Source organism: Dicentrarchus labrax, unplaced genomic scaffold (genome assembly GCF_905237075.1).
Source record: "Dicentrarchus labrax unplaced genomic scaffold, dlabrax2021, whole genome shotgun sequence".
Classification (NCBI taxonomy): Eukaryota; Metazoa; Chordata; class Actinopteri; family Moronidae; genus Dicentrarchus; species Dicentrarchus labrax.
Window position 1 is genome coordinate 8728569 of NW_026136722.1, and position 21666 is coordinate 8750234.

At 42.9% G+C, this 21666-nt stretch overlaps 1 long non-coding RNA gene across 1 annotated transcript; it reads left to right on the forward strand.

Moving 5' to 3' along the window:
- Positions 1-13277: 13277 nt before the first annotated feature.
- LOC127356133 (uncharacterized) lies at positions 13278-15583 on the forward strand. Its single transcript, XR_007881901.1, has 2 exons — positions 13278-13455; positions 15340-15583. It is a non-coding gene; the product is annotated as an uncharacterized LOC127356133 (long non-coding RNA).
- The last annotated feature ends 6083 nt before the right edge of the window (positions 15584-21666 follow it).

Below are 21666 nucleotides of genomic sequence, written 5' to 3' on the forward strand. Positions count from 1 at the left end.
GTTTCTGTGCCCAGGACTAAAGCCTCCCTGTTTGGATGCATGAGACCCACTCCTCCCCTCATCTTTGCCGACATCCACCTCGTCCAAATTTAGGTGAGGGGAAAACTATGCAGGGAGATATTTCAGTAAACTGTGTGTCAATAGTGGTCTGTGCCAAACCAAACTCCATTTGCACTTGTTTCTCTCCTTAATCGCTCATCTAAACAAGCTTGAGGGTTGGTGGGAAAGGAGGAAGAAGGGCAAAGGGGGCGGGAGGTGGAAAGGTGAGGAGGCAAGAAAGGGGGAGTGGACTGGGGTTTGCCAAAATAAATGCATGAATGCCGTCTTTGACTGACTGGCATCTTTGAAGTGAGCTATAATTGCAGGCCTCTTGTCCAGCAGTGGAGCCTGTGGCAAGCCAGGCTCTGGCCAGGCTGAGATGTCTGGCTGCAGCACTGAGGAAACGTCATGGCTTAACAATAAACAAAGTCAAGAGGCCTCAATACAGTGTGATATAGCAGTCAGGTTTAGGTGGCATCTGAGTGGAACCATGCAAAAGAAAACAGGTTGTTGCTTCACTCATTTGTTGAAAGTCATTGCACTGATAGGAAACCAGTACGGTTCCACACTGGGTGCACCGCCGAGCAATCCCCCCTGACTAAGAGATGACGGCATGTATAACAAGTTAAGTACCAAAGCACTATGAGGGCTAAAGAGGATCCTCACAAAGCTCCTTTCACTGCAGCAGCACATATCCAGCCATTAGGTAACACTTGAGTCCTCAGCCCTCTCAGAACAGCACTACCTGTGTCTACTGTACTCGGCAGCTAGTCGAGAATGCACTAAATGTATAAGCATGTGTTTATGTGTTCATGCATGTATATGTACATGGGAACATATGAATCAGGGGGGTGCGTACAGGGGGTCGTGAGACATGAGAGCCGGACGTAGTGGGGTAAAACTTTTTCTGACCACAGAGATGTTTTTCCACTGGGGGGAAGTGCGACAGGGTTACATAGATGATTAATACACGGCCCTTTGATGTCTTATTTAGAAAATAAACCCACCCAATCCCATGATTATTAGACTGAACTCCCTGAAGAATACCTTACACAATGCACCTTTCAGTTGCTCTTTTTAAACAGATTTTTTTTTTTTTTGCCATTGGGTGTTGTCTGGGTTTTTTTTTTTTAATGTTCCACTGCAACACATGTGAAAAGGGGAAAACCCAGCTCGGTATTGCCTTACAATACCCCTCGGTGTATGCATATGTAACTTTGTACTACTTTTTTAAAACTGGAAAAGTAAACGGAGGAGGGATTAGTTAGGTGTTGCAGGGAGCAGAGCTGTACTTGTCGGGGCAGGGCTTAAAATGGCTGCTAGGCGTTTCTTGTCCTTTGTTTTATTTTCTAATAGTGAAGATCCTCGACAGCTCAGCTAGCGTGATGAGAAGATGGAGAGGCTGATCACCTTGAAGCAGCTATTTGATGTTTTCCTGAATTCAGGCACCGTGCCAAACACACATTCCAGGTCCTGCAGATGCAGTGTCTCTCTTTAATTAGCAGATCTTTTCATAACCCTGAGAAATCAGTTCCTATAAAAACTGGATTTAATAAGTGTTCAATATCAACACATTAATGGTTATTTAATCAATCTGGCTGTGCTCATCTCTACAGTAAATCCAGTTCATCATGTGCTGTCTGCAGAAGACAGATTCCCTCCATGCATGGAAACACTGCTGCTGACTGGAGGAATCCAGGCCCAGGTGAGGGGTTGGTGGGTGAACCTGGCAACCATCCAAAGGCTAACCCCCCCACCACCACCACCACCAGTCACTCATACAGCCCCTTTCCTCAGAGTACACACACCTGGGCATGGGTCTGGGCCTCTCTCGGGCTGCCAGTCTGAACCCCAGGAATCTCAGAGTTGTTCTGCCGTTTGATCCAACAAAATCTGAGGTTTGCTCTCACATTCAGGTGCAGCACACGAAACGCACACCTGCACCAATGGTTAAACACAAGTGCACACATGCATTCACATACATGAATATACATGCATATGCATTCATGTTGTGAACTCACATTACAAATGGCAGCTTGATTCTGTGAGCTGCCAAGTAGTTTATTTTGGCCATGCATGTTAAAGTATTAGTGGATGGTAGGCGGCTGAATGACCACAAATCCACCAGAGAGTTGTTTGTGTGTGTGCCACCACCTACTCTCCTTTCATCAAGATATTGTTAACAGTAGAAACAAAGCCATAGTTACAGTGCGTTGATCAGACACATTAATGAGCAGCCACATGACAAATAATTGCTAAAGAAATATTGTATCATTTGTATGTACTGTGTGATAACTCACACGGACACACATGCTGCATGAATGAATGGAAACATGGGCCCACACTTGACATTCTGTGGGTGTCAGCAGGGTGGAGTGACATTAAGGATTAGTTAGGTTGTCTGCAAGCTGAACAAGCCCCTTCTCACCCCTGTCCTTCCCCTTATCATAGAACCAGGCTCGTCTTCCCACCTCCACTGACCGACTCAGATGGAAGGGCTGAAATTACAGCAGTGCAGGCTCCAAATCTCCCTCCATTCTCCACACATGCCAGACAGAGGGGAGGAAAGAATAACAGGCTTTACCGCCTCTGGCCTGCATCTCTCTCTCTGTCTGCCCAGGCCTATGGCTCAGCCCTCTACCAACAGATAATCATTACAGCTCATAGAGACATGGAGGAAAGGAGGAAAATGTAGAGGGAGGAAGACAAAGACAGGAGGGAGAGAGAGAGAGAAGTGATACTGCACTGAGCTGAAGGTGGGAGGACAGAAACAAGTCACTGTAGGTAGAAAGAATGATACAGTGCAGAAGTGGGAGTGTGAAAATGAAGACTGGTTGAAGGGCAAATCAGGAGAAACTACAGCAGAAAATAGCTGTGAAAATGTGGTTTAGAGAAAAGAAAGGAGGGACACCCAAAACCACAGAAAAAATGAGAAGAATTGGAGAGGAAGGATGAAGAAAGACAGCCACAGAGAAGAGAAGGGACACTAAAAGCAACATATGAGAGAGAGCAGAGGAGATATGAAACACAGGCTAACATATCAAACACTGAAAAAAAGAAGAAGAAGAAAATGATGACAGAAGACAGACCTGGATCATATCCAAGTCAAATGAAAAACACACACTTGAGCTACACGCTGATCCCACACACCTAGTGCATCTCTCATGGTCTCTTTCATCTGCAGCTCTGAAGAAACAGCCAGCACACATGAAAATTGTTCAGGTAATAAAAGTGCGGAGGGGTAGTTCCCCAAGTCATCCTCAGCCCGCAGACAGCGTGCAGACAGATATAGAGCCTGTGTAGATGTCATACCTGGATGGAAAGCGAGTGGAGACAGGATGAGAAGAAAATGAAAAAAAGTGAAGTAAAGGACCCCTGACAGCAGAACATATTGGGTTAGGAAACCCCAGGGTTTATTCAAGATTAATGAGCACATCAATCTGTCCTGAAAAAACAAATGGTTTAAATCTGAAGAAGAAATGACATGGTACTGTAAATTAGTTTCATTATATGCTCATTAAGAGATAAGCAACTTCTACTTCAGCACACTGTGGCACACTATAACCTAAAATATATAACTCATGTTAATGCAGAATATGACTTAATAACTTACAACTTAAAATATTATAATAATGCCTCAAATTCAAATCTTTTCTAAGCGGTAGCTAAACTAAAAAGAAAATCGGAATTGATGAAGGTTTTGCAACTAAATAACATTATATCATGTGAAGAAGTATTTAGATCCTTTCCTTAAAGGTCTGTTTTATAACATTTACAAGGATATGTTTGCAGAAATGAATCATAATGGTAAAGTATGTTTTCATTTGTGTATAATCACCTGAAAATAAGAATTGTTGTGTTCTCTTCCACGGAGTCAGTCATGTTGAACAGCCATGTTTCTACAGCAGCAAAGAAGGGACAAATCAAACACTGGCACTAGATGGCATCACTGCGAGATGCCACTGAATCCTACACATTGATCCTTTGAGTAAAAGTAGCAATGTTGCAAGTCCTGCATTAGAATATGACTTAAATCTTACTAAAAGTCCATAAATGTACTCAAAATATTTACAGTAAAAGTTCTCATAATGCAGAAAAGTGTTAAACATTGTATTACTAGATTATTGCAGTGATGTATATGTATAATTCATACTACATTTTGCAGGTAAAATCTTTATCTGTAAAGTAAATGCAATAATGAAGTAAAACGTGCAACATTTCTCCTCTGGATTGCAGTGGAGTAGAAGTAAAAAGTGGCATAAAATTACTATTTGATACCCAGGTACCTCAAATTTGTTCTTAAGTATAATACTTTAGTGAATATAGTTATATTCCAACATTGGAAATTCTTGATCATTTCAAATATGTGAGTTCATACACACCAGGACAATGAGACCTTTTAGCCTCAACAAATCAACATCAATCTCATTTTTGACCTATGATGCACTACCTGCACTCATCTATAACAGGCTTATGTAATGTCTACAGCAGCACTTTTGTATTTGTGCGATGACAGGGGGGGGCAGAGAGACAGAGGGAGCGATAGACAGTAACCATGAGTGGAGAGGTGGCTCAAGGCTGTAGCGTGAGTCCAGAGATGTGTTTTGCTGATCTTATCTGGACAGCTGTAAACAATTCTTGCTCAGAACAGACTGGCTGAGACACTGGGACATGCTGATTGTAAACTAAAACATACTACAACCATAAAAAACTGGCTCTCTATCTGCCTCATATACTCTTACTTGCATCTGTTGAGTTTGCCACTATTTCTCTTTTCCATCTTCCCTCTATCCCCCCACTCGCCTCCTCTGTCTTATTCATCCTTGTCGATATTTCTCAATTTGTTACACACTTACGGATCTTGTCTCTGTTGCAAGTGTTATCACACATATCACATTCCCTCTTCTTCTCGTCTTTCTCCCCTTTGAGCTTGTCTTTCTGTGCTCGTCACAGTTCACTGCCGCTCCATCACACGCACTCCCATCATACCTCTGTCACTGCCATCTTTTTTTAGGGGGGGGTGAAATCTCATCCATTCCCAAATGTCAGCAAGAAACTGAATAGCGTTTAAATGAATTGAATTGAATGAACTCTCAGAATTCTGCGGCCCTTTCTGGCGAAGCAGGTATGTGTTTGTTTTATGCATCTGTTTATTTTGATTGCAGGACTAGTGCTTTGGAAACTGTCAAAGCTTTGTCATACACTGTGGCACATCCACAGCATGGCTGGCTGCATCCAGAACGGGAATGCATTGAGGAAGCTTTGCCAAGCCTATCCATCAAAATAGACCCCAAGGATTGGTCGTGTGATCCTTGTGTTTCTTGGAGGACTTCCTTTTTCCAAAAGTCATATATTTCAAGTGAGTCATGACAGTCATAAAACTCACTTTTCCTCTTATTATGTGTTGACTATAATCAACGTTTTTTCGGATGATATTCCAAACACATAAGGGACAACACCTTTCTTCTATTAGCTAAGCCCTCGGCATGTTTATGTCTGTTAGCAGACAGTTTAACCAACAACATGTCCGCACATGTCTGCCATCTGAATTCAATCAGAAATTCAGACACAATTAATATTTCCTCCCCAGAACTTTGAGTAATTTATGGAAATGTCCTCCTCAACCCCATGTGTTTGTCTGTGTGTGCAGGCCCATCTGTACAGTATCTGTGTCGTTGCAATTGATAGGTGTTGACTAAAATCTTGGAGCCGATTAGGATACTTAAGCAGGTTTCTGCACAGTAATGACATTCCTCACCGTGTCTGTTTTCCTCCTGCGTCTTTTAGTTTTGTTAAGAGCAGGTCAGCATGTTTAATTCACTGTAGGCCTCAGCTTTTTCGATGAGCTGCAAAAAAACGAAGGTGGACAGGAGACAGAAGGAGAAAGAGAGGCTCCAGAATATTCAGAAAAGGAGGAAAAAAGTAATCTTGGTTGCAACCGAGAGCTCTGGGAAAACAACGACTGCAGTGTGGTGGATGTATTATATTTATGCAATCCCTGAAAGTGTGCAAGCTGAACCAGCATTGGGTTTTGTTACAGAACAGTAGTTCCTGACTGGGACCATTTTCAATAATCACAATACATGGAAATGAACGGAGACAGGCTTTATAAAAGTAGCATGAGGCCTAGCAACAAAGAACAAGTGAGGGAGGGAGAAGAGATCATGTAATGTGACTGGTAAAGTGATAAAAAGGAGAGAGTGTGGGAGGAAGCAGGGGCATGAGAAAAGAAGAGAGGGGCGTTGAGGAGGGTGTGTGTGTGTGTGTGTGTGTGTGTGTGTGTGTGTGTGTGTGTGTGTGTGTGTGTGTGTGTGTGTATGGTTGCTCTGCTTGCGGATGTTGTAGACGGTAATGTTATACCTCCTCTGTGTTTTGACATTTGAAGACTATTGGAATAGTTTCATACCAACAAAAAGCCAGACGATTATTAGGCCTGTTTCTAGACATAAATAAGGGACGCAGAGGCATCACTTTCCCATGATGACACTGTGCCTTTGTACCTGATATCCGTGGCTATTTATTCAGATTATGACCTCAGATATCTTTAGAATTAGTTAGTTTATGCTTTTCTCCTCCTGTAGTATGAAGGGAAGAAAAACAGTTCCGTAGTACAGCATGAGAGGCGTATCTTCACTGTTTGGTCCAAATAAGAGACAGACAGATAGACATAAAGTTTGTTCCTAAGAGGAAATGCTGTCTGCATAATTTGGATGAGGGTGGATAGAGAGGCCGTGATGGAAGTGTGTGGGATGGGAATGAGAAAAACATATCCATGCATCCACATCATCAACAATGTGTTCTGTTGTGAGCGTAACCTTGAGAGACCCTGAGAGAGACCTGAGTATGTGAATGCATGTTCAACTCATGTTTGAACCCACTCATATTTGACTTTTCTCACAGGTTAATGTCTGGGCAACACAGAGACTCAAGTCTGCAACTGTAGTTTCACACATCACTGCTAAGACCACAGAATAACACCGAATTGCATTTCATAAATAACAAGTGAAGTTTCTTTGTGCTCGTGCATGCTCTCTCTCATGTCTAACTTTCTCTCTATATGTAATTCTTTTTTATATTTTAGTGCAAAAGTTAGTGTTATTTACAGTCTATTTGTATGTCCTTCAACCATTAAAGCTCTAGTGTGTAACATTTATGTGGTTCTATTGACAGAAATGGAATATCTAGAGACACCGTGGGTCGCCCCTTAATTGTGTCCATGTTGGGCCCCCATGTTTCTAAAATAGCCCTGAATGGGCAAACCAAAAACTGGCTCCAGGCCACTGTAGTTTCTCCCTTGCAATTGGAAAGGGAGGGTGAAGCGAGTGAGCAACTACAATGCGAGATGTCACTAAATCCTTCCCTCGGATTCCCCTTGACATAAATGAAACGAGGCAGTAGAAGAACCGCTTTTGTCCACAGGGGCCCACCAGAATCAGCACAAAATTAAGGTTCATCGTAGGGCCTTTAAGGCTAGATGAGACTTTCCTTTCCAAATCCCTGATGTTCACAAGTTGTTTTTGTGCCTAACGGTAAGATAAGGTAAGGTAACAGTTTTGGAAGACACAGACAAATGATGTCATCTTGCGGATAGGGGCATCAGATCAGAAAACCCTGGTATGTGTCGTTTTAGAGGTCGTGGACAAACAGTTAATTTTGTTTAATTTGTAGGACTTGTTGGGAAAGATCGTGTTCATGGTTAAATGGAATAAATGTTGGTGGTCATTAGAAAATGTGAATGTGAAGCAGCAGGCCCTTGTGTGAAAGTCATTCTTTCCTTCCTAAGTCTTCCTGCTCTCTTATGACAATGTCACACCACTTCCATTAATGCTCTTTGCAGACAAGAGTCATAAATTGCATGGCAGCTATCTTTGTCGGGTTGTATTGTTTTTTCAACAAATGACAGATGCTGTGATCTTTATTGTGAGGGCAGTCTCAAGTTTTCAGGTATTTTCCTGATCCAAGCTTGAACCACAATCTAGCTTTCCTAGGAAATTCTATCTTTTCCTATTTAATATGTGGTATTTGTCTTTTCAAGGCTTTATAGAGGTTGAGGAATTGTCTTTCCTCCTTAAAGTCCGTTGGTATTACAGCATCATCTCATCCAGTCTCTCCCGCTTTGTAGCGCACAAAGATGCCTTTTGTGCTCCTCCTTAAACGAGCTGTAACACCTTAACACAATCCACAAGCCAGGCGACTACGATCGCTCTGTCAAGTGTGATATCATTCATCTAGAGCTGATAATGTCTTGGAGTCCAGTGCCATCTGTCAGATACAGTTGCTGTGGTTGCTGCCTGACGACGTCTCTGTTGTAGTCATATTTAGGAGATAAACCAGGTAGTATCTTGTTTGTATAGTCTTTGGGATAGGTGATAGAGTGTGACTTCATGGCTGAGCTGGCTTGTTATTTCGGGGTCACGTTACAGCTCAACCAGCCATTACATTGCTACTTTCTGAAGTCAGCCGCTTCTCCGAAAGGATAATTTTGAGAAAGATTTTGCTTTGTGAACAGTTTGTTTATTTAATTCAGGTCCCAATCCTATCACCATAGTAGCTCTGCCTGGGCTGAACTTTGAACAGCAGAATAGAGAGGTCTGTCCTCCGATTTACTTCTCAATTAACCTCCACACTTTCCAACCTCTTTTTCCCTCTTTCCGTCTGACCTTCTCACCCCTTTCTCTGTTTTTATATCCCTTCCCCCCTCTTCCAAACACAGGAAACATGTGCTGGAAAAGCCAGCTTGTGTGTCACTCTACTTTAAAGTGAGAGTATCAAGCAGGAAAATAAATACGGGATATAGAAAGTAGTAGCAGAACAAAGTAAAAGAAAATTGGCGTGGTTGCATAGCCGGGTTCTGGCTGATGTCCATGCTGATAGGGTGGCTTAGGCCCAGACTGCGAGGACGTTAGCGTTTCAAAAAAGACGCCTCTGATACTATCACATGTTATCGCTGTGCTATTAGACTGCCAGGGTTATGATTGTTGCTTTGATTATGCTGCACAGGGTGTGAGGCACCACTCTTGTATTTCCTATCCCTCACTAAATAATCGTTTGGAAAGCCCAAAAAGATTAGTGTGCGCCCACTAAGGCGACGATTGTTTGTTTGACTCACTCTTGTTATCACTCTCCCGCTCTGGTCCATTTTCTGTGCTCTTTGATTTGCCTCCAACCAGCTCAGGCATCTCTCTGTATACGCCGGTCGCTGATCTCTCACCTGTCTAATCCTGCAAAGCTGACAGAATCGTTTCCCCGACAGAGACGCACTTATCCACCGAGCTCTGTAACTGTGTATCTTCATTTCCAGCCTACAAGGAGGGCACCAACAGATGATCAAAAAGCACAAGCAGGGTAATAATAATGTTTTAAAACTATGATCTTCTCTTACAAGTGGTCCATTGTGGTGCACGGGCTGTCAAATGTTGGAGCTGATTACATAAAGGCGTACATCACTCCTTTAATCACACATCAAAGACTCATCATTGTCATGGCGACAGGTTGGCCCGTCCCATCTTGTACACTTCAAAGAGTTGGAAAAATTTCACACACATGTCACACAACTACCTCACTTTGTCTCTACACATAAACCGACACACACAGACAATTTAAGTGCCTCAAATCAACAGCGCAGATACCCCTCAGTGTGTAAACTGATATCAGTATGAACAACTTAAAACGCCACACATAGGTGGGCAAGCGTCTAGATGAAAGTAAGAGATTTCCCAACAAGTCTTAACGGCGTTTGTTCTAGTAAGATCCTGAGTGGAGATTTATCTGGTGGAATGTAGGGGGAAATCGCAGCCTGCATATTAAGCAGCCCGGCAAGGGGAAAATACGATACAGAGGACAGATATGTTTAGGTGGTGGGGGGGCGTTAAACATTCCTATAAAGTTGCTGTGGGGACAGGCAAGGCTGTGTTCCACGACCGTGTCCACATGCTGACAGCTTTACGCCTGTGGTCCTGTACTTTAACTGCTGCCTTGGATAAACCCAAAAGCCATCGACTCTCACCGCTTGCTGTATAAACGAAGAGAAAATCTGGCCTGGACGGACTGAAGCTTAAAGCTCAGTTAGGAACAATTTAGGAGAATGAATACTGTAGATAAGAATATTACAATATATATGACACTTTTGATTGAATATTGGCAATAAATGTCTTTATGTCTCCACCCACAACAGGTGCTCTGTCTAAAAGACTTGAGATGGTCACGCTGGTTGAGTTTGTTGACCTATGAACTTCCCTCATAACCCCTGTTAAAAAGCACACAGCTTGTCTTTCCTCAGTCCACCTCTCAGGTCTCAATCACAGAAGAGGAAACACTGTTGGTTTGGGGTTCACAGAAAAATGTCTCATGCTGTTTGTAAGGTTAAAGGGTCAATTCACCCAGAAGCATATTTTATCGCCTACCCCTAGTAGGTAGGAAGCCATGCAGGTAGTTTTGGTTTTGTTTGACCAGGTTCTGAGATATTGATCTCTAAGAATATCTATTGTAACAACTCCAAACAATAATAATAATAACAAAAAAACTCTGAACAGTCTCGAATATACTCCAAAACAGAGGCGCACAGACTGCTGCGGACCCATTGGAGTCTGCTTTGAGTTCATGTTTCCCACAGTGTAATGGCGAACAGTCAGCATGGTCACAACAAACTGGCAGTACGTGGGTGTCTGCACAGAGCTTACACTTACACCCTCTACTGACAAAATTGACATCACTCTTACACTTGTGCAAGTATGCAAGTGTCCACTAGTGCGGAGAAAGTATAATTCCTGCTTTACAAGGTAGTTTTCCAGGCAGACTCAGACTGGCCATCGGGAGCATTTCCAATGGCCTGGCAAGTTGATTGTCAGGTCAGTGTTAAAAATGTTAAATGGGGAAATCAAAGAGAACCACACAGGGCAGCCACAGTCCCTCAGAACTGTAGACTGTCACCAGATTTTTTGGAGTTTGACTACGTTATATGGTTTGTTGATCTGACTGGTTGAAGTTCACAAGACGGTGAGAGACACCAATCACCTGCCGAGTAGAGGTGAGATTTCAAATAGCACTCTTGACTCTAAGTGACTGAGTGTGAAGGAGAATCTACGATGGCCACAAAACTTGCAAGAAACACAAGGCCCTATCTAGAGCCACAGTTTGGTGTGTTTGTTCTGGGTTACTGTAGAAACATGGCAGTTCAACTTGGCAGACTCTGGAGAGGACCAGCTCTCTTTGTAGATAAAAAACAGCTTATTCTAAGGTAATAAAAACACAATTCTCATTTTCGGGAAATTATACACTAATGAAAACCTACCTATGAATATTATAATCCATTTCTGCCAATAGATCCTTGTAAATGTTACAAAACAGACCTCTAAGGATCTCTGTGTTGCATTGTAAATAAAGTCTACCAGTCAAATGCACAGGAGGCCGACCATCAAAACACATCTTTCCCAACATGTGCTGACCTTTATGGTCCATACACAGTCCTTAACCAACCTCTCCACACCACTCTCTCCGTCCATTACCACCTCTCATCCCACTTGCACAGCATCACAGTGAGACCATCCAAGCCCAGCTTTGATGACAGTATTAAGTGTTTCTAAGTGTAGCTCCGTAAGCGTAGCTCCCTGTTTGCCTTGATCCTGTTGATATGTAGCAATAGTAGTGGCATTCTGCACCCCGCAGGTGTTAATTTTACACATGTGAAGTAGTCACTTTTAAACCTGATCATGGTTGTGAGGTATAGATTGAAAAGTAAGAACGCACAAACCAAATAAATATACAATAGCACAAAGTCCCAGCTGATGAACTAATATACATTTGGTCTATATTAGCAGGCTACTTTTAGGCTAGGCATTTTGATGAGGCTAAAGTGCACACTTCTTGTGAGATGTGCTGGAATTAGCAGAAACCAGGCAAACAAATTGTCTTTCAGTCAGTTTTTGCAGTGTCTTCCCACCTTCCCTCCCTCCTCCCTTTTTCCTCCCCTCTTGTCTTTTCACTTGAGCTTCTCAAAGCAGGAGAGCTGCACAGTGAGTGGATTTCAAAAGCAGCAGTCTGATGGGGCTCTTTATATGAAAGAAATAGCTCCAGTGTTCTCTTAATGGATGTTTTTTTTCAATGGGCACTTCTCAGAATACCCTCCCTTGACTTTCCTCTTCACTCTGTGATAATGGTTCATTCTGTCCTTATTAGTCAAAAGTGGTTCCTACCTCCTCTGTAGGATGAATGAAGAGGCAAGTTGTGAACATGCCAAATTCCCCTAAAAAAAAATCAAGTTGTAACTAATGGTGATAAAATGGCAAGTTAACAAAAGGACAGAAAAGAAAATTCAGCAAGAATCTTTGTGCCTTTATCTGGATAAACCTTTATTTCAGAATCACAAATATTAACATTGTACCACAAATGCGTTGTGTACTTATTTAAGTTTTTTTTTTATCATTCACTAAGTTCCTGTAATGCTACCATGTGAGAAGAGTGTGTTTCCTTTTATTTGCACAGAGAACAATGGTCTGGTTGCATGCTGTTCTGGTATCAGTGCAGGGCTCAGATATTTGAGTATAAATAGCGTGAAAAGAGGAGTTGTGCCAGACAGGAATGTCCTCCTCAAGGGCATCTGTTGGACGATGCCCAGCATGCCATGATGGGTGTTAAAAATTGCTGGAGAGCAGCCAAAAGCAGGGGGAAAAAAGGGGGACTGAAAGAGAAAAAGAGTGAGAGAAATTCCTCTACGGAGACTCTTGTCTACTGTGCATTTCTCCTCCCTGCTCTATTTAAGAGTGAAGAAAACAAGACAAAGAGAGAAGGACAAGACTGACAGATCTATGAGGCAACAGGTTGATACAGAATTAATGTAACCCAAAGCTGGAGGATAAATTGAAATACAAAATGGAAAAAGGGAGAAAATACTGAGGCCTTTAGAGGATATGAGGGAGGAAGCAAGCACGGAAGATATCTGATTGGCTGGAGGCAAAGACGCAAAAGGGGACAGAAGAGGTGAGAGAAACAGAAGATGGAGACGTTATTTCTCGCTTCTCGTTAGCATGACGCTCTTCCTCCTCTCCTATCTTCTCCTTTCACTCTGACCTACTTGTCCTCTGTGAGATACACAGACGATGACCACACGTAACAAAGCAGCCCTCACTTCCCCTTTCTCTGTCATTACCTCATCCTGAATGTTCCGATTCCTCTGTTTTGCTAAGCCTCTTTCTGTTCTCTCCCAGAAACTTTTGTTTTTGTATGAAACACTGGGACAACTGGCAGCTATTCTGAGCGGCCATCACCTGGATATCAGAGACATAAAATGCACCGCTCAGGAATGGAATCTGGGCAAATGACCTTATAAAATAACATGCCAGATGAGCTTTCAACAGCTCCTTCTCACTTCTCAAAGAGAAACTCTTCTATGCCACGGCAGAGCATAAAGCGATTAAGCAGGTATGTCAGGTATTGTAGAGTGATTGTGTGTCTGTGTGTCAGAGAGGAAGCCCGGTGCATCTGCACAGCTGTGTATCTGTATGAATGCTAGTGAGCTGTATGCAGCCACAGTAGCCTTGTTGTAGCAACAGGAGCTGCTGTCAGTCGCATGGTGACCCCACTATTTTGCAGGGGTCAGAGGTGAGAGGTCAATGAGGTGACACTGGGATTGTTGGGAAATATAGGGAGAACCGGCCGGCCCGGCCCCATCACGGCCCCGACATGAAAACAAAAGGCTGTGACCTCATCCCCTGGGAAGTTTTTGGATGCAAGCAAAGTTGCTGATTTGGATTTTAAATCAATAGGGAAGAAAAACTTCAGCTATAACTCATTAGGCTCCTGGGGAGCTGAAAGAGACACTGAAGACATGTGGTCATTTTGCTACCTCAGTGAAAAGCAAAGTGAGAAATGACCACAAAGCAGAGTCATCGGTGCATTCCAGGGTGACGGGATATGAATCACAATGCTGATACTGTGGAGACACCCTGTAACTTCTGGCAATGGTATTATAATTCAGAACAAGGAAGTTATTGCCAGTAATTTGAACATTTGAGTGTTTGTGATTATGACAAACACCAGAGAGGTCACTGGCTGGGTTGCAGCAGGAGGGGTGATAGTTGATGGTGGCGGTGCCGTCTCTGGTGCTTGAGATTTCACAGCAGCAGTGAATTCCTGGGCTCCGGCTTGTCACAGACGAGGGCCCCCGGCACCAAACAGCCACTCTTGCTGCAAGGGCCACGCAGTCGCACAAAGGGACCTCTGTAACTCCAGCGAGTCTGTAGAAGTTTGCTTTTGATCTCTCATCACGCGAAGTCACACTCCAGAATAGAAATAAGAAAAACCTTACATCATCCTTGGACGATCTGGCGTCTGCTTCTTCTGTTTTGTTTTTTGGTGTTGTTGTCAAAAGCTATTTTCAGCGGCGGAGGCTTCAAATTTGATCTCCACCCACTGAATGCACCTCTTGACTTCGAAGAAAATGAGTAAAACCGGAACACTGGTGTAAGAATAGAAAGACAGACTGAATAAGGACAGAGACAGAGAGAAAAAAGACCTCTGTTGCCCTCCCGTGCTATTAGCGATCGAGCAGGTCAGAGAGGCCATACTTTACAAAGTAGCATTCAACAGTGCTGTGACCCACTAAACAAACAGGTGTTCAACAACAACAACATTACCTGACTCTCTCTCTGTCTCTGCCCCCAAAATTGTTGACCTTCACTCCCTCAAGCCCCCCCATCTGTAACCTCTTTAATCCTCCAGGCTCTTTCCACCGTGGCCCTCTTTGGATGCACATAAATCTTCACGAGACAACAGACCAGATAATTGATGTCTAGCAAGCCTCACTGACAAATATAAGGCAAACATGAAATAATGTTAGTTTTAACCCGACATGTATGATGTTGGACTGATTATTATTGTTAAGTTAACACCTCACACCTCACAAAGTCACAATTCAATTTAGTTTTTTGGTCAGAAATGTAATGCAGTCTCACAAATCCCCGCATACCAGCATGCAGTAATCAGTGCAGTGACCCCTTTGTATAGGAGCTCTGAGGTTAACCAGTAGACTTTCGTGACTTCTCTACCCATTACACCACACGATGCCACCTTGTAGTACCAACCGCAGTGTAACACAGCTGTTAAAAAAGAGCATGCCACCCATACTTAAGCCTGGCACCCACAACCAAATCATTGTGTGCCTCACCAGAGCCTGATGAGACTATTTGTTCTCAGGCTGGGAACAAGAGATGAAAAGAGACAGACAACGGAAATAAAAGAACTGAATGTTGCCACTGCTGCCAGCAAGTCAGGGATTTGATATCGCATCTTTCTGTGTTATCGCAGGGTGGAGATCGACATGGAGAGAGGGCGAGCGAAGAAAAAAAAGAAAAAGAGAGAAATGAGAGAGAGAGAGCAGTGTGGACATGCCTGCTGTTTACTATCTCTATCTCTCTTATCCATCAACTCTGCAGCAGCTCACCCAGAAGGACAGCTTGCCACCAAACCAAGGCTGTGGCAAATTCTTCAAATACACACACACACATGGTATAGATACGAACATCTCACAATAAAGAGAAGGATAATTTTGCTTTCAGCAGTCTTCTTTAACTTGTCTGATGTTTAGTGCAAACAGGTGAAATCCTGCCAAGCATCCTTTCTCTGCCTTTACAAACTGAATGATTCCTGATTGATCTGATTGATCTGATGGCTTGAAACCGGTAGTCTTATTAAATTGCATATTTTAAATACAGTGTATGCCAGTTGTGTGTATCTCTATACTGAATCTCTTTATTCTCCCTCCTGCTGCCCTCTTTTCTTTATCAGCTTCTTCTTTGTGGTTGGGCACTCCTGCACTCTTCCTCATCTCCCCCACTTTCTCTCTCTCACGCTCTCTCACTTAACCTCTATCTCATCCTGCCTTCCTCTCTTCTTACATATATTACACGTTTACATAGGAGGCTCGGAGCCATTGTCCTAATTTGCTCTAAAACGAATATCTGATGCCTGTAATATCATCAAATTATCAAACGCATTAACTTTTTCCTGCTGCGCTATTGGTTTCCCCAGTGCAAACATACTATCATTGTCATTCTCTGGCTCTCATATACACACGAGCCCCTCAGCATTCAATGTCTCGGATGAACTTAGAGCTGAAATGCACACTTGTGCCATTGGCATAAGAGCAACAAAGGTCTACACAGGCCCTGTTGTCCTGGGACAGTAAGGTAGTTATCTGTGCCACAGTGGGAACATAAAGCAGTCAATAGATGAATGCTATCTTTATATCTACTGCACCAGAGGTGATTTGAAACACTGCCACTGGACGTCATAGAGCCCCACTCTGAAACACAGCCTTTGAAGCACTGACAGCGCCGACAGAATCAGGCCAGCTCTTTGATACGGGTGGTGGGGAAAGGAAAACTTGAGCGTTAAAAGGGAGCATTATTCAGTTACAGCTCCATTAAAAATGTTGAACTTTGAGGATGATAGGACGAATAAAACACACTGGCCAGAAAAGTTTTATTAGACGTGGACAGAAAGCAGTTTTTGAGCCACCTTGGTATGATGTTTTTGGGGTTTCACTTACAGAAGACAGATTACATTGGTTAAGTTCTTTTCAGGCAAGTAAATATTTGCAGTATATCATTATTTTGGTCTTGTTTTATATTCTGCATTTACATGTTGAGTTAATGGAGGTGAAATCTTTTAAATAAACACAATTACTGTGTACCACACAGGCACAGTAATCACTAAAGTGATTCTAAATTGGGAACTTGTGGTGTTATTCTTTGTTTAATCAAAAGGCCTCAGCTATAATGAAGTCCCTTGTTGGACCTGTTTGGGCTTGAGGGAATTTAGCTATCTACCCCAAATTCTGTTTATTTTACTCCAGCTTCCTGTTTTCCTATCACACATCATCTAAATGCTCTTTCTCACTTCCTGCCCGCGGGACTGCAGGTAAACCAAAACATTACGTCAGTGAGGAACTCGCGTCTCGCCACTTTGGGCCCTGGAGGGCTTTTTTGCAGAGAACGATAAACACAATGGCTGGCAGTGGGAGAGAGAGTTAATTACTAAAGCTGATTCACTCACTAATGACTGTTTCACTTCTGTGGGGTGTTTTTAATGGGATTCAGGAGTCAGCCTGAGCAACAGCACAATCTGTTTTTAATGGGAACTTTGAATAGTTAGAGTTGATGCTGTCAGAGACAAAGCCACTGCTTTTACTTGTGGTTCACAGTGATCTCATTAGGGGCTTGGTAATAAAAGAAAAATAGAGTGATTAGATCAGGAGGAACATAGGAAAAAAATGACATTATCAACGGTTTTACACTACTCAGAACACACCCCAAGGCCTTGCTTTCACCTCAATCACACTCAATCCCTGTTGTTGTGCTATTACAGAATAAACTTTCACTGAAGCTTTGATTCAGTCTTCCAAAATGGGGCAAAAGAAAATATTTAGCTTGAGTTTGAGTGCCTTACATATATAAAGTAGAAAGCATTATTTCCTAGACTTTGTGTTTGAACTATATGTGTGCTATAGCTTAAATATGAGCATTTGGAGGCCAGTGAGGGGGTGTTAAGGGTCTAGGTGAGGTCATATACAATGTGCATGCCAATGGAACCTCTGATATAAAATGGAGAGTCCTTCACATTCTCCTGAAGATCCATCATATTTCCTGTTGAGGCTCATCACTGTTGTGTCATCAGCAAACTTTCGGTTGGAGGAGCTTTATCGTACCTTTTTGACACTTGAATATCCTGATCAAAAAGCGTCTTTGTTAATCAGTCTGTCCAATGTGTGAAGAGAGCCCAAAAGGATTTCATCCCTCCATCAAACTCCCAGTAAGCCAGTTATTGTAAGTAGTAACTAACTGTAACGTAATTACACATTTCACATTGCAAACCCTTACACTACTGATTACTGTAAAATATTCCCCTGTCTCAGTTTATTAAATGAATGAAGTTCCATTTGACAATGCATTCAACATTTTAAGCGCGTTACGTGCCTTAGAAAGAAGGCTCAGTTGAGTAAAAGTAGAGAGGTGATTAGCAGTGTAACAATAGAGAGTAATGACAAAGCATTGTATGTTTCACTGTGACCCCCTGTGTGTGAGTGTCCATGGCTACAATGAGAGAATGGCAGAGAAAAGGAGGCTCTAGTCTCAGGGCTCTCACCCTGGAATTATCGCCTTAGACCCCTGCTGCACAACCAGGGATTAGTTAGCTCTTTATAGAGACCACTTCCCTCCACGCCCTGCAGACCCCACCCGCTGCTCAGCACTTGTTCACAGCATTGCACAATACATGTTCAGTGAATACATAGGTCGCATACACATATGCTCAAACAGACTCGCTCATCTACCTCCTCTGCCCTGTTTACACCAAGTGCTCAAGTATGTCACTTCACACGTGGCATTAGAATGTGTCTCTACATGCATCTCGAGTGACCACTTGTGATTGGATCTGACATATATCAAAGATCAAATGTGTTGTTATCTTTAACCTGAATTTGAGGAATTTATGGTTTATCAGATCACAAATGAGACAAAAATTAGGTTAGAGAAATTATAATTTACTTTGTCCAATTGGTTTGTTTTTTCAATACAAGCAAAACTATTGACATTCCCATCAGCCTCAGCTGTACTTTGTGTTTAGTGCGTATTAGCAAATGTTAGAAATGGTGATCATGGTAAACATTACCTGGTAAACATCACCATGGCATTAGCATTTAGCTCAAATCATGTGCCCAAGTACAGCCGCACAGAGCTGCGAGCATAGCTGTAGACATCTTACAGCAGGACATAGACTGCAGCAGAGGCAATCCTGGGCAGCTACTAAACAATCTACAAAGACTTTGATAGCTGTGTGTGTCTGCTGCCGGGTCGAGCTTAAAAAAGGAAGGGGGAGTGAAAGATGAATTCCTGGACGCTGAGCACATGTTCTGTTCTGCCCTCCTTTCTCCGTTAGCAGGTCGGAGGTGTCAGTCATTTATGTTTGAGTGTACGTGCATAGCTGCCTTCCACAGTGGCCCTCAATGATTTACACCTCCAGCTCTGCACGACAATGAGTGTGTCATTTAAAATAGCAGGTGTTCACATGCTGCTTAGCTCATGGAAAGCGAGTTAAAGGGGGGGGGCAGAGGGCTGTATGTGAAGGGAAGGAGAAGGGGGTATGACTGAACCTGAATTAAACTCATAAATGGTGTAGTCAAACTGGCATGCAGGTCACTGAGTTTCCCGACCACTGCTGGGCCTGTTTCTCATCCTGCGACTATAACTTTGCCAGGCAGCTTCCAGCAGCACTGGTAGCAGTTATCCAGTTGCTGTTATTAGCTTTGGTGAAAGTAATGTCAGAGATATTCAGGTCAGTCTAAAACCACTGAATATAAAGCATTGGGGTTAGTGGGGAACTGTGCATGCATGTGTGTGTGCATAAGAGAGCTTCTGTCTCTGCACACTCTGCACACTGCAATGACATCATCTTACTGAGCAAAGAGAAACGTGCAAAACTGTGTGCAAATTCAAACAGACAGAGAAGATGTGAAAATACTACAAAAGCAGTTTTAATGGCTTTTATTTTTCTGCTCAGGAAAAAAAACAAGAACGAGGGTGGGAACAAGACTTGAAGTAGGTTAGACTAAGTTAGAATAAGACATACAGAGAGAAACCCTCATGTTGAATAAAAAGAAAGATAAAAGCAAAAGAGAGAAAACTAAAAAGGATTTACTCTTTTGTGAGAACTGACAAAGAGAACAAATGGGGTGCTGTGAAGTCTGAGATGTTAACAGGCTGTCAGGGATCCCTTCACAGTCTTTCCTCTCCCCCGCCGTCCCTCCATCCCTCACTCCCTCCTCTACCACTGTCGTGACCTTCCCTCAGTGGCCACTTCGTCAAATCGGCTTCCAGTCTGACTCCTGCCTCTCGGCCTCACCTCGCATCAAAGGTGGTTGTGTGTGTGTGTGGGGGGGGGGTTTCGACAGAATGTGCCACCATAGAATCACACACGCAGCCTTTAAGTGGCTGAAACAGGAAGTCTGCAGCCAGTAGTTCAGGGAGGTTTTTCACACTGAAGGACAGATGCTGAGGTTGTCAGGGGGTTAACTCGCTGATACAGAAGCTCTGAAGCCTTCCTGAACTTTCAAGGTTGTTTTGAATACTAATAAAATGTGAATTTGGCGTGTCTTTCCTTAATAATGGAGGGATTCACTGTGTTGCTCATTGTATATTCATATGGCTTTCATTTTAAATGGGTCAGAATTTTGCAGAAAATTACACAAGACTTAATTTTAAATATAATAATAAACACTTGTAACATTACAAGAATGAGGATGTCATCTTCTTGCAAGATACATAAATAGACTGATAAATAATTGCCATAAAAATAACAAAATGCCAATTCAGTTTGATTGTCAGTGTAACATACCATTTACTGTAGATATGCCAGTTTTCATATCCCTGGTGTATGATAGCTACCCTGGCATGGCTTACTGGGCCACTTAAATAGACCAGAGCTGTAATTACTGTTACTAGTCGCACCTGTACAATGACAAGTCAAAAGATCTAAAGCACAAGCATAAGAATAGCTACCATGTGCATGCATAATTAATCTTTCTTTCTAGCATTTAATGTGTGTGTGTGTGTGTGTGTGTGTGTGTGTGTGTGTGTGTGTGTGTGTGTCTTCAATCACGCCAGGTGCATCTGCCACCTGCCAGCCGGCGTGAACAGTGTGAGGTCTGTTCTGCTCTCATCATACCCACATCAGACAGGTAGGTGTGTGGCTGCTTCTTCACTCTTTCCCACACTCTGAATGTAAACTGTGTGAACACACACACACACACACAAACACACACACATTCACAAACCGAAGTCCAGAGTCATACTGTAATATAGCTAATGTAATTTTTTATCCTTGTGTGTGTGTGTCTGCCCTGCCTATTGATGTGTGTGTATCACTTAGTCAGCATCCTAATGAAGCCTCGTTAATGAAGCCTTCTTTTAGCTCGCCAGTCCTCCTTGTCTCGAAAATAATGAGGCAAAGTACATCCTGAACATCATCATCGCCCCACGATAAAGACGAGACTCACTGAGAGGAAAAAGAGAAAGAGGCAGGGTTCAGCTGAGTCCATTACTCCTCTGATGGTGGTTGGATCAAAGTAAACACTGATAATGGTTCCACCACAGTTAATAATACTGCTGCCCAAGAATGTTGGCTGGGCCGGCTACTCCCGACCTCACACGTATAATTGTACACACACAAACGTGCACGAGCGCACACATGCACGCACTCCTCATTCCTCAATAGCAGTGACACATTCCAAGCTTTCTTCCTCTCTTCCCACAAAACCAAACACTGCTCACTCCTTCTTTCTAATTGTAGACTTGTGATTTATTTGATGTGCAAAGGGAAACTGGCTTCCCTAGCTGCACTCCCATCGGAAAACATGCATGCTCACACACTGTACCTCTCTCTCACACACAGGCAATGACTCCATGCATCTCCCTTTGTAATTACAACACATACAAACTTCAGCTCCCATTAGAACCTGACTTATCTGCCTCCAGAGACCTCTACACTCTCAGAAGTTCCTCTGTCACGCCCTCCTTCGCTCCCTGCTTCTCTTGCTTCTTCCCTCCCTCCATTTAACAAGACCTGACAGGGGCCCTG